The sequence below is a fragment of the Nanorana parkeri genome, unplaced genomic scaffold, assembly GCF_000935625.1.
Source record: "Nanorana parkeri isolate BGI_ZX_2015 unplaced genomic scaffold, ASM93562v1 scaffold1198, whole genome shotgun sequence".
In the NCBI taxonomy this organism is placed as follows: domain Eukaryota; kingdom Metazoa; phylum Chordata; class Amphibia; order Anura; family Dicroglossidae; genus Nanorana; species Nanorana parkeri.
The window spans coordinates 139,029-150,044 of NW_017307466.1; the positions used below are offsets into that span (position 1 = coordinate 139,029).

An 11,016-nucleotide genomic window follows, 5' to 3' on the forward strand; every position below is an offset into this window, starting at 1 on the left:
CATATCAAGATGATATGAAATGTACACAAGACCCTTTAAATGTCTCTACTACTCAGCCGGTTCATAAAGATTTGGCCTGGTCTTCGTAATTACTTCCAACTGCTCTGGAACAGAAAAAAAAAAACTGTTGGCCATTAAAGTGAGGTGGTGGATAAAAGTCACTCCAGATGTAAATATCTGAAAGTGGTCAACAACTGGTAATGAAGACATCAAGATGACTTTAAACATGGATACTGTACAACCTACTTTAAGCAATGTTGATGTTTGTACATTAGTAAGAAACATTTGGTCAGATGGCAGATGTATCTACACAAGAACAAAATCAGGTGCCAAACCACGATACACTGGTCACCTAAGCACACATTTGTGAATCTTTTTCTGTTCAAATGTGCATCCTTTACTCTCATAATTATAGTGTTGTTATAATAACTGGTTTCTTCCAAGAGTAGAATGTCAGCTCCTCTTCTTTAACAAGCCATTAGATGCAATGTTTACAGAAGATACAGTGGCACTGAACTGGCATTTTCACTCTTTTTTCTAGTAACAAAAAGGGATTTTTGATAAAATATATTGACCAATGTACCACAACTGGCTATCCAAAGCGAATTTGTACACTGGAAGGATATTACAACCCATATATTTCATGTCTGGACTGGAAGACAAACCTTTCAGAAAGTTGTCATGATCATCACCACAAACATAGAACAATGAATTAAATTCAGAAATCTCGCTCACCATTACGACAATGGCAAAATTACCCCCTTTTTTTTATTATTAGAAAGGTGAAACCCACCAAGGACCACTCAACTGGACTTAATTTGGTCAGGCTCACACATACATAATGTACATTATTACATGAAGCATTAGAAAGACAGTCAACAGAAAAGTGCTTACATCTTACAGCAAGAGTCGTACACGTGCTCCTGCATTTCCATTGACTAGTTGTTACCACCTTTTTGAAACAACAGCTCTTCACCAAAGCCGCTGCTTTCACCACAACATTGGTGAAATAAATGTGTGTGGCGGAGCACCACGTACATGATATCACAGTTCCCATCCTTACGATCCATGGTGTCTGCATGGGGAACACTCAAGAGATGAGGCAAGCGTTGTAACCAAGCCAATAGCTGTTAACCTGGGAAACGAGCCAAAAGACCACAGCGGCATTGCTTTGGAAGTCAAGCATTGTATCCCCTATCCCAGGAGGCAAAATGAGGCTGAGAAGAGAGGCTTTTCCATTACATGCAATTCACTCTGACTTAAAGTTTCTAAATGGTTGCTTCATGTAAATGATTTATCAATGTTCAACGTCTCCTCCTTTCTTTATCACCCATGCTATATTTAGTGCATTGCTTGAGTTTGAAATGGTGAGTGACTATTTAGCGTGTGTCCTCACTTTGTGTCTTTCTGACCCAGAGGTCAGAAAGGCCTTATTGAAGTTCACCATGGCTTGGCGTCGTTTCAACCAAAATGTACGTGAATAATCTATGGCTTTAAGGAAATCTACATTTTTGTTCTGGTGCAGTTGTTTTTTACAGCCTTGTCTTCATTTTGTCCTTCTCGGGAGTCTTGTGCCCTGCTCATTAAACAGGTGGGATGAAGAGGAAACAGACAGAGCACAGCCTGTGGCTCAGATACCTGAGGAGAAAGAACAACATGACGTCAGTAAGATATTTGCATCGATAGGATGAGCTATATTTTAGCACTGCAATTACTTTACACAAAGGTAATAAAAAGGTGCTACACAAGCTCATTGTGGACTTTTATCATTCTTAATGAGGGCAAAGTGCATTAGTAAGCAAAATGATGATCAAATGGTTGTTATTATATGTTATTAAATAGTTATGTCACACAGTGCTGCTCAGTTTGCATATATAAAAGGTATTAACCAAGACAAAAACATGCTTCATTATGAATACATTTGCATATAATATGTCCCATTAACTTTTTTCCCCAAGTGGGGGATTTTCCATATTTTTGCATTTTTATTATAGCTTAAAGCTATGAGATATGTTACAATCGCCAGCCTGAGATGGTCTGATCACTTAGGAAAATCATTGGTCACAGATCCTACAGATAAATAAAACCTTGCAAAACAAAGAGAGGTACCTCTCTCCCTTATGGGAGCTAGGCATGCACTTAATGCAAGAGGTGGTACCTCTTAAGGTCTTTCACAGTAGGGTCCCAAAGAGAGGTAAAGCCCCACAATTGGCCACTGTCAACTGTATTTGCTTTAAAGCGTTCATCAAATAGGTGGCAGAGCCCTTACACATTTCTGTGTCTGAACTTAATTATAAGGCTTTATGGTTAAGCATTGCTACACGCATCATATCAAGCCTCTGGAATTCGGTGAGAGTTTCACAATAAACAGAGTTGCAGTAGAAGGCCTTTCCTTTGGATCCTTGCTACCAACCATTCAAGTCAATGAGTTGCAAAGAATCTTAGCAGGTATACTACACGTGTGCAGGTGTGTTCCTGATGTGTATAATGACTGGTTCAATGTTGGTAAATCATAGTGACATCATCTTGCATCCAAACCCACCAGCCTCAAAGTACGTTCCTAAATTTAAAGCCCAAACTACAAAGGTATTTCTTAGACCGCTTTCAGCCATGGAAGCTGGCTCAGCAAAAATCATCCCAAATAATCAGGAAATGCTGCTCTAGGTCATTCTAACAGCACCCTATTAACATGGCTTAATTTGCTTTGATGGATTTGATGTCTTCATGTCGTTCAGTGATCTGGATGTGCAGTTACAAATGTCAGTTATGAAGGCCTCATCTAGAATACACAGCAGTAGTGTAGGGTATGCAGCTAAAATGACAGATATGACATCAGTCTTTGCTGTTTTGGTGCTGCACCACCAGATATCAACAAATCATCAAAATCTGCATATCTGTATGTGCACATCTACACAAATATTTTTCCTGTACAGCCACATACTTGTACATTATGCGGATAGATTCTGTACATTATCTGCAGAGACTTATTATATTATGGTTTCCATAACAACTGATACAATTTCATCCTCAACAAGATAATGGCAAAGTGTTTACCACTTCAGAAGCACATGTAAATTAAATTTCTTACTTCTTTTATAACATTTCTTTTCATTTTGAAAACTAATGGATTTTTGATACGGAACAATACCTGGATATGCATTACAATGCCTACACAATGTTAATAAGTAGGGCATGAATTTGAAATTCTCCATGCATATTTGCCCTGCATCTTTTAACAAGTGACCCCTATTGTTTACACATGCATTTTCTCCGTACATTTACAATTCCTAGCACAACGTGTATTCTACACAGCGGTACAGCTAACATTCTTTTTTTTTTTTTTTTAAAGCACAGAGCCCAGTGGCAAGGTTTCCCCTGAAGTAGTTTTTGTCTTTGTCAACTGTGTCGCAATTTCACAGCTAGACTAAATATTTCTTTATTTTAATTATGGAAAACCATCAGGAAAGTGTAACACCGTCACCTGGTTTTGTCACCATAACAGTAGGGTGAATTTTGGAAAATGTTATCACTGGTGAGATGTAAAGCCTTTTTAGTTTTTTCTGATATACATGTTAAAGTCATAAACTTGATGGAAATCATTTTCTGAGTGTTAATGTTTAAAAATCTTGTTTCTTTGAATGTTTTTCCAATTACGTATATACATGGGAGCAGCCATAGCTGCAAATGCAAGCTCTGCTTCCTGTTTTGCAGTGCTATTCATTGAATCATCAGCATCATTTTTGCTCTAACCTCTCTGTTCATTTTGGCAAGAGCAAGGAAGATACCCAAGTGATAAGGAGCATGTAACTCTGTGACAGTTCTAGGCCAACAACTAGCATCTTCACATAGGTATAGTCAGTGGTGTGCACGCTATCACTGTACCCAGACAAAATGCTTCATTAGATATGTGTTCATTTAAAAAAAAAATCATGCAACCAAAAATCTGCCTTGATTGAACAGACAACTTTCACACTAGCAGTGCAATTAGATCCACCTGTCAGTTTTCAGGCGGATCTGATCGGAAGCCAAATGTAACTCTATGGGCAGCTGGATGTAACATCCGATTACCCCTGACTCTGTCTAGGTCTGGAAAAAAAGTGGAGGCAAATTCCATTTTGCTGGACCTGATTGCAATGGATCAGAGATAACTGTAAACGTGTGCATATTGGCTTACATCTGACTGCTCATAGACCTAACATGAGTCCGTTAGTTCATTCTTTCCTCCACTACAAGATGAAGGAAAAACTGAAGGGACACAGATGTCATAAAAGTAACACCCATTCCGATGAGCAGGGGATCTGTTCGTGGACAATGATATTTTATATTATGATAAAATGAATAATGCTCTTGCACACACTTACTCTTCTACCCTAATACAAACTTCTTCAAACTCTAGCATCATGAAACTTTTTTTTGTAGAGCCACAAACCTCAAACCTCCTATATGGTTTTAACAGTGGATAAACTCTGGGATCTGTGATGGCATTAGGCACACAAGGTTCATTTCAGTCTGTAGAAGAAGTTCAGATGTACCCTGCTAAGATAAATACGCAAATACTTTTTACTGCACGGAGGGGGATCTGTGACTAAGCAATCCTAAACTCTGAAGTTTCCAGAAGAGAAGGACTGAAGTCACAGTTTAGTTTTTCTAATCAGCCTCTAATGGGGTCCCCTAGGACCCCCACTGCTGCACTGCCAACATGCCGCTCTGCCTGCCCCCCCCCCCCCCCCCCAAAGATAAATACGCAAATACTTTTTACTGCACGGAGGGTGATCTGTGACTAAGCAATCCTAAACTCTGAAGTTTCCAGAAGAGAAGGACTGAAGTCACAGTTTAGTTTTTCTAATCAGCCTCTAATGGGGTCCCCTAGGACCCCCACTGCTGCACTGCCAAAGCTCCTCGTCCCTGTTCCAGAACCACAAACATACACATTTGTCCAATGCCAATGTGTATGTCTTCCAACTATGGTTCATACAAGTGATCCATCCAGTGTCTGTAAACTACATAAAATAATAGATACACTCTCTAACACATTATGTATCTTGTTCAACTAAGGTTGCCCAACTGTAGATATTCATCCTGGATTGAGCTTGAAATAATAGCCAGGTGGCATTTTATAGTCCTGGTTTTAGTTGGGCATGTTCTGGGAGCAAAAGCACTGCTAATGATTTGACGTATAATTACGTGGATGATGGGGGCCTGATAATTATTCATAATTTGACAAAATAAATGTGGCTACCACATAACCACTGAGATGGGACTGCAGACACATAAGCTACATGCACACAGGGCTTTTATGTGTATCTGGGGATTCCTGTGGCAGGAATCCCAGGTGTGTCCTTACAGATGTGGCTGCTGTATTCATTCAAGTGAATGACAGACAGACAGCAGCCACATCTGTCCATGGCTGTCTGCATGTAATCATATATGGAATGATTAACTGAAAAATCGGTATAGATGTTTGTCCATGAACAGAGACAGATTGCATTTGGGGCAAGCATCTATGCCAATCTGCAGGTAAGCAGCCTGTCATTCACTTGAATGGGCACAGTGGGCACATCTGTATGGAGTTGGACCCACCTGGGATTCCTGCTGCAAGTATCTGCATAAAAGCCCCATGTGCATGAAGCCTTAGAAACAGCAACTGCAATTTGTCTTTACTTAAAGCTGAACCCCAGACAAACTGATAAATACCTAAGTGAATTACTGATATGCGTTTACATGCCAAGAAATTCCTGTCCAGAAAGGTCCTACAATTTACACAACTCTGCTGGAGAGTATTTGCAGAGTGGTGACCCAACTCCGCTTCTGACTACGGTTATGTAATGCAGCCTTGTCAGCTCTCTGCCACCAACCTGTGAATGGACAATGCAGAAACAGAAGACAACTAACCAGGTAATCTCTTTCTTCTGTCCTTCTGTTAGGATTCCTGATTAGCGTTTAATGCTGCGCCACCCTCTCCTAGTTTGGGTGCAAGGAAAGGAAAAAGGCTGATACAAAGTCAAAAGGAGCTACTTATTCTATTTGCATTCAAAATACATTTTCTGATTTTTCAATGAATACAGAACAGCATTCATTGGAGCTGTTTTATTGTTACTTGAAACCTGCAAGCAGAGTCTAGGGCAGTTAGAAATATCTTGCAAGCCTCACTGTCAATTAGGCCTTCCTCACGGAGCTGATAATCAGCTTAGGTTATTTTTCAATAATTCCACAACAGCAGAGAAAAAAAGAAATGAGTCAGCCTACATAGGTGCAACAGAGTGCAAGCAGCTAGAAGTTTTATCTATACCTTTTAGGAATTCTCTAGGTCCAGTACCCAAGAACGACCTATTTTTTAAAAACGTTTTCATGTTTATAATTGTTGCTACATTAGGTTTAGAAAGCTAAACCGCTCCACCGGTGTTTTTATCTAGACCAAAGTTCTTAAAAGAAAATTAAACACAAGCACTCCAACTAAACCCCAAAGGACATCCACAAGAACAAGAAATGAGTGTGGTTTGCTCAGGCCCCACCATTCATGTGCAAGCAAATCAATCACCATCTGATCAGCTGTATGGCTTTTGATTATTGGCAAAAAAAAATCAATACTTACATAATAGGCCCGTAATGAAATTGTAGATTTTCCACAATACCCTTTGTGAGACCTTAAATGAATTCTACTTTTGGTTCCCTTGAGAACAAATGTCTTTGGTCCCATCACAATGGCAGCCCTCACAAGTGTCATTCATGTGCTTCAATGATAAGAAAGGGTTTCAGCAATGGACTGCAATTATCACGCGCCCCCCCCCCCCCCCCCCCCCCCAAACACATGACTGAATGAGGTTCTGCCTGGGACAAAAGTCTCAGGTTGCTCAATTATAAAAACGGACATGGGTAGAGTCCACAGCCATGTGCAAGTTGTGACCTAAGTGACTAAAATTACACAAGGCAAATCTTTCTGGTCCCACCAGCCCAATTGGGTAAGAAAAGATGATTTGCTGCTGGGGAGGGGGGTTCAAGTGAACCTGTTCTGCCCTGGATGGGCAAAGCACAGGTTCACGTTAAGTAGCAAACACAAATGCAGTCAAACAGTATTCAAAGGATACCTGACTATAGGTGCCTTTATACATAAAACAAAGATCAATAAAATTCAGCCATTTTCCGATTAAACCTGCATGAAGGACCTAAGTGCTCCTCGTCCCTGTTCCAGAACCACAAACATACACATTTGTCCAATGCCAATGTGTATGTCTTCCAACTATGGTTCATACAAGTGATCCATCCAGTGTCTGTAAACTACATAAAATAATAGATACACTCTCTAACACATTATGTATCTTGTTCAACTAAGGTTGCCCAACTGTAGATATTCATCCTGGATTGAGCTTGAAATAATAGCCAGGTGGCATTTTATAGTCCTGGTTTTAGTTGGGCATGTTCTGGGAGCAAAAGCACTGCTAATGATTTGACGTATAATTACGTGGATGATGGGGGCCTGATAATTATTCATAATTTGACAAAATAAATGTGGCTACCACATAACCACTGAGATGGGACTGCAGACACATAAGCTACATGCACACAGGGCTTTTATGTGTATCTGGGGATTCCTGTGGCAGGAATCCCAGGTGTGTCCTTACAGATGTGGCTGCTGTATTCATTCAAGTGAATGACAGACAGACAGCAGCCACATCTGTCCATGGCTGTCTGCATGTAATCATATATGGAATGATTAACTGAAAAATCGGTATAGATGTTTGTCCATGAACAGAGACAGATTGCATTTGGGGCAAGCATCTATGCCAATCTGCAGGTAAGCAGCCTGTCATTCACTTGAATGGGCACAGTGGGCACATCTGTATGGAGTTGGACCCACCTGGGATTCCTGCTGCAAGTATCTGCATAAAAGCCCCATGTGCATGAAGCCTTAGAAACAGCAACTGCAATTTGTCTTTACTTAAAGCTGAACCCCAGACAAACTGATAAATACCTAAGTGAATTACTGATATGCGTTTACATGCCAAGAAATTCCTGTCCAGAAAGGTCCTACAATTTACACAACTCTGCTGGAGAGTATTTGCAGAGTGGTGACCCAACTCCGCTTCTGACTACGGTTATGTAATGCAGCCTTGTCAGCTCTCTGCCACCAACCTGTGAATGGACAATGCAGAAACAGAAGACAACTAACCAGGTAATCTCTTTCTTCTGTCCTTCTGTTAGGATTCCTGATTAGCGTTTAATGCTGCGCCACCCTCTCCTAGTTTGGGTGCAAGGAAAGGAAAAAGGCTGATACAAAGTCAAAAGGAGCTACTTATTCTATTTGCATTCAAAATACATTTTCTGATTTTTCAATGAATACAGAACAGCATTCATTGGAGCTGTTTTATTGTTACTTGAAACCTGCAAGCAGAGTCTAGGGCAGTTAGAAATATCTTGCAAGCCTCACTGTCAATTAGGCCTTCCTCACGGAGCTGATAATCAGCTTAGGTTATTTTTCAATAATTCCACAACAGCAGAGAAAAAAAGAAATGAGTCAGCCTACATAGGTGCAACAGAGTGCAAGCAGCTAGAAGTTTTATCTATACCTTTTAGGAATTCTCTAGGTCCAGTACCCAAGAACGACCTATTTTTTAAAAACGTTTTCATGTTTATAATTGTTGCTACATTAGGTTTAGAAAGCTAAACCGCTCCACCGGTGTTTTTATCTAGACCAAAGTTCTTAAAAGAAAATTAAACACAAGCACTCCAACTAAACCCCAAAGGACATCCACAAGAACAAGAAATGAGTGTGGTTTGCTCAGGCCCCACCATTCATGTGCAAGCAAATCAATCACCATCTGATCAGCTGTATGGCTTTTGATTATTGGCAAAAAAAAATCAATACTTACATAATAGGCCCGTAATGAAATTGTAGATTTTCCACAATACCCTTTGTGAGACCTTAAATGAATTCTACTTTTGGTTCCCTTGAGAACAAATGTCTTTGGTCCCATCACAATGGCAGCCCTCACAAGTGTCATTCATGTGCTTCAATGATAAGAAAGGGTTTCAGCAATGGACTGCAATTATCTCAGCTCTGACAACTGTGCGCAAATACTGCAGGTTCATTTACATTCTTGCTAATTTAGTTTGGCCTTACAGAGTATTTTTCTAGAAAACCAATCCCATAATTAACATGAAACAAGGTTAAAAATACCGGGGTCAAAATCCTCTATTTATACTCTTCTTGTTTGTACTTTGCTGAAATAAATATACTGCTTTACACATCCCCCATGGTCCCTACTGCAATTAGGAGGGTAACTGGTGTTTTTACTAGATAGATATAGATAGATAGATAGATAGATAGATAGATATGTGTTTGTGTGTATGGGGGAGGGGGGTTGCGGTTTACATGAAGATAAACCTGTCCTTTAGGCCCTGTTCACATCTAAGAATTTTGTCGCGTGTACTGATACACTCAAGACAAGAAATCCCATTTATTTCTATAACCTCTGTTCACACCTGGGCATAGCGTTGCACTTAGAAAAATGCCTGACGCTGTAAAACGCATGATTCTTTTCTTATTGGCAGATTACAGGGCGTTTTGTCTCCACAGGAAACACTTGGAAATGTGAGTTTGTTGTGCGTGGTTTAGGCGCAATTGCCCATTTACATCAATGTGTCACAATCTGCTTGCAAAAATGCCTGGCTTAATGTATGAGTGAATGTGTGCAAAAACACGTGTAGAAATGAGTGAAAACACTGTCGCCTAGGTATGACTGCAGCACTTGTTGAACTTCAGCCTTACTACCACTGCTTGTACAGGCTCCTCTCCTGTCCTGAAACTGCTTGTTAAATTTTTACAGTACACTGTCAGCTTAAAACCGTGCAAATTAGAAGCTGCAGCGAGAAAAATAGAGCCCGCCCCCTGGCTGGAGGATGTCCAGCATCATCTAGCTCCTTAAAGCCAGATGGCCCCTGGCCCACCCCTTTCATTCATTAGATTTCATTTTTTTCAATCATGGCGGATCAGCATCACATGTGGGCATTACCCAAGGTGGTCATGCAAATGTAGCCTGTTTAGGAATGCTAACTCCCCAAGACTGACACCCACCCACAAAGGCCAGCCCTCAGGGCTGAGGGTTCTTGGATCAGCACTGTTCCGTGTGCCTTCAGCATGCAAAATATTGCAGACGCATGTGTGAATAAGCTCATATAGTTTTCCTTTATCTAAAACTGCAGTGCATAGATGTGAAGCAGCCACATAGGAAAGAATGGTTTTTCTACATGAAATGCATTTTTTATGCAGCATTTTTATGCAGCAAAATTCATGTGTTTTGTTGCATCAATACGGACGAGTGTGAAAAGGCCAAGAGAGCTTCCATTTAATAACTATGTGGTCCTATAAAACAGCAGACATGGAGGAATTGTGTCCTTCAGCTGTGTGTTATGGATAGAGCTGAATACCACAGCATAGTAATACCGTATATACTCGAGTATAAGCCAAGATTTTCAGCCCATTTTTACAATCTAAGTGTACCACCTTCTGTCTTCAAGTGGTAAATATAAATATTTCATAGCTGCTAGATTAATATGAAGTCATTTTAAATATTTCCTGAATATAATAAACAAGACAACACCATCAGTGACATCATAGGTACAAGGGCTGGGACACCACTTGGCCTTGACTCAGGCGCAACTGCACCCTCCATGATCCCAATAGATCAGCCACTGCACATGTGCTATCTGATGATACAGATTCCCCATAGAATTAAACGTTAATTAAACATTAAGTCTTGCTCTATAGAAATACGTGACAGAGATAACAGCGGTAAATGCTGCGTTAGACTAGAGAGGGGTTTACAAATCATGTTGTAAATGTAGCTGTGTTTATTCATACACAAGAATTAATCAAGGCTTCTGCAACAGAAAATTTTGTAATTAGCGGTGCTCATCAGAGCCCACAGACAGGGCCATTAATAAAGCACAGAACATATTTCTTAAAGCAACAGTATGTTGCAGAAGATGGGGGGGGGGGGGGGGAAAACACCACAACAA

The 11,016-nt window shown here is 40.3% G+C and overlaps 1 protein-coding gene across 1 annotated transcript in view; it reads right to left on the bottom strand.

Moving 5' to 3' along the window:
• Nucleotides 1-597: 597 nt before the first annotated feature.
• LOC108796936 (synaptotagmin-C-like) overlaps nt 598-11,016 on the bottom strand; it is a 180,461-nt gene continuing 170,042 nt past the window's right edge. Inside the window, exon 12 of the mRNA XM_018568497.1 lies at nt 598-1,638. The gene's annotated coding sequence lies outside the window, so the exon portion shown is untranslated. The remainder of the gene's footprint in view (nt 1,639-11,016) is intronic.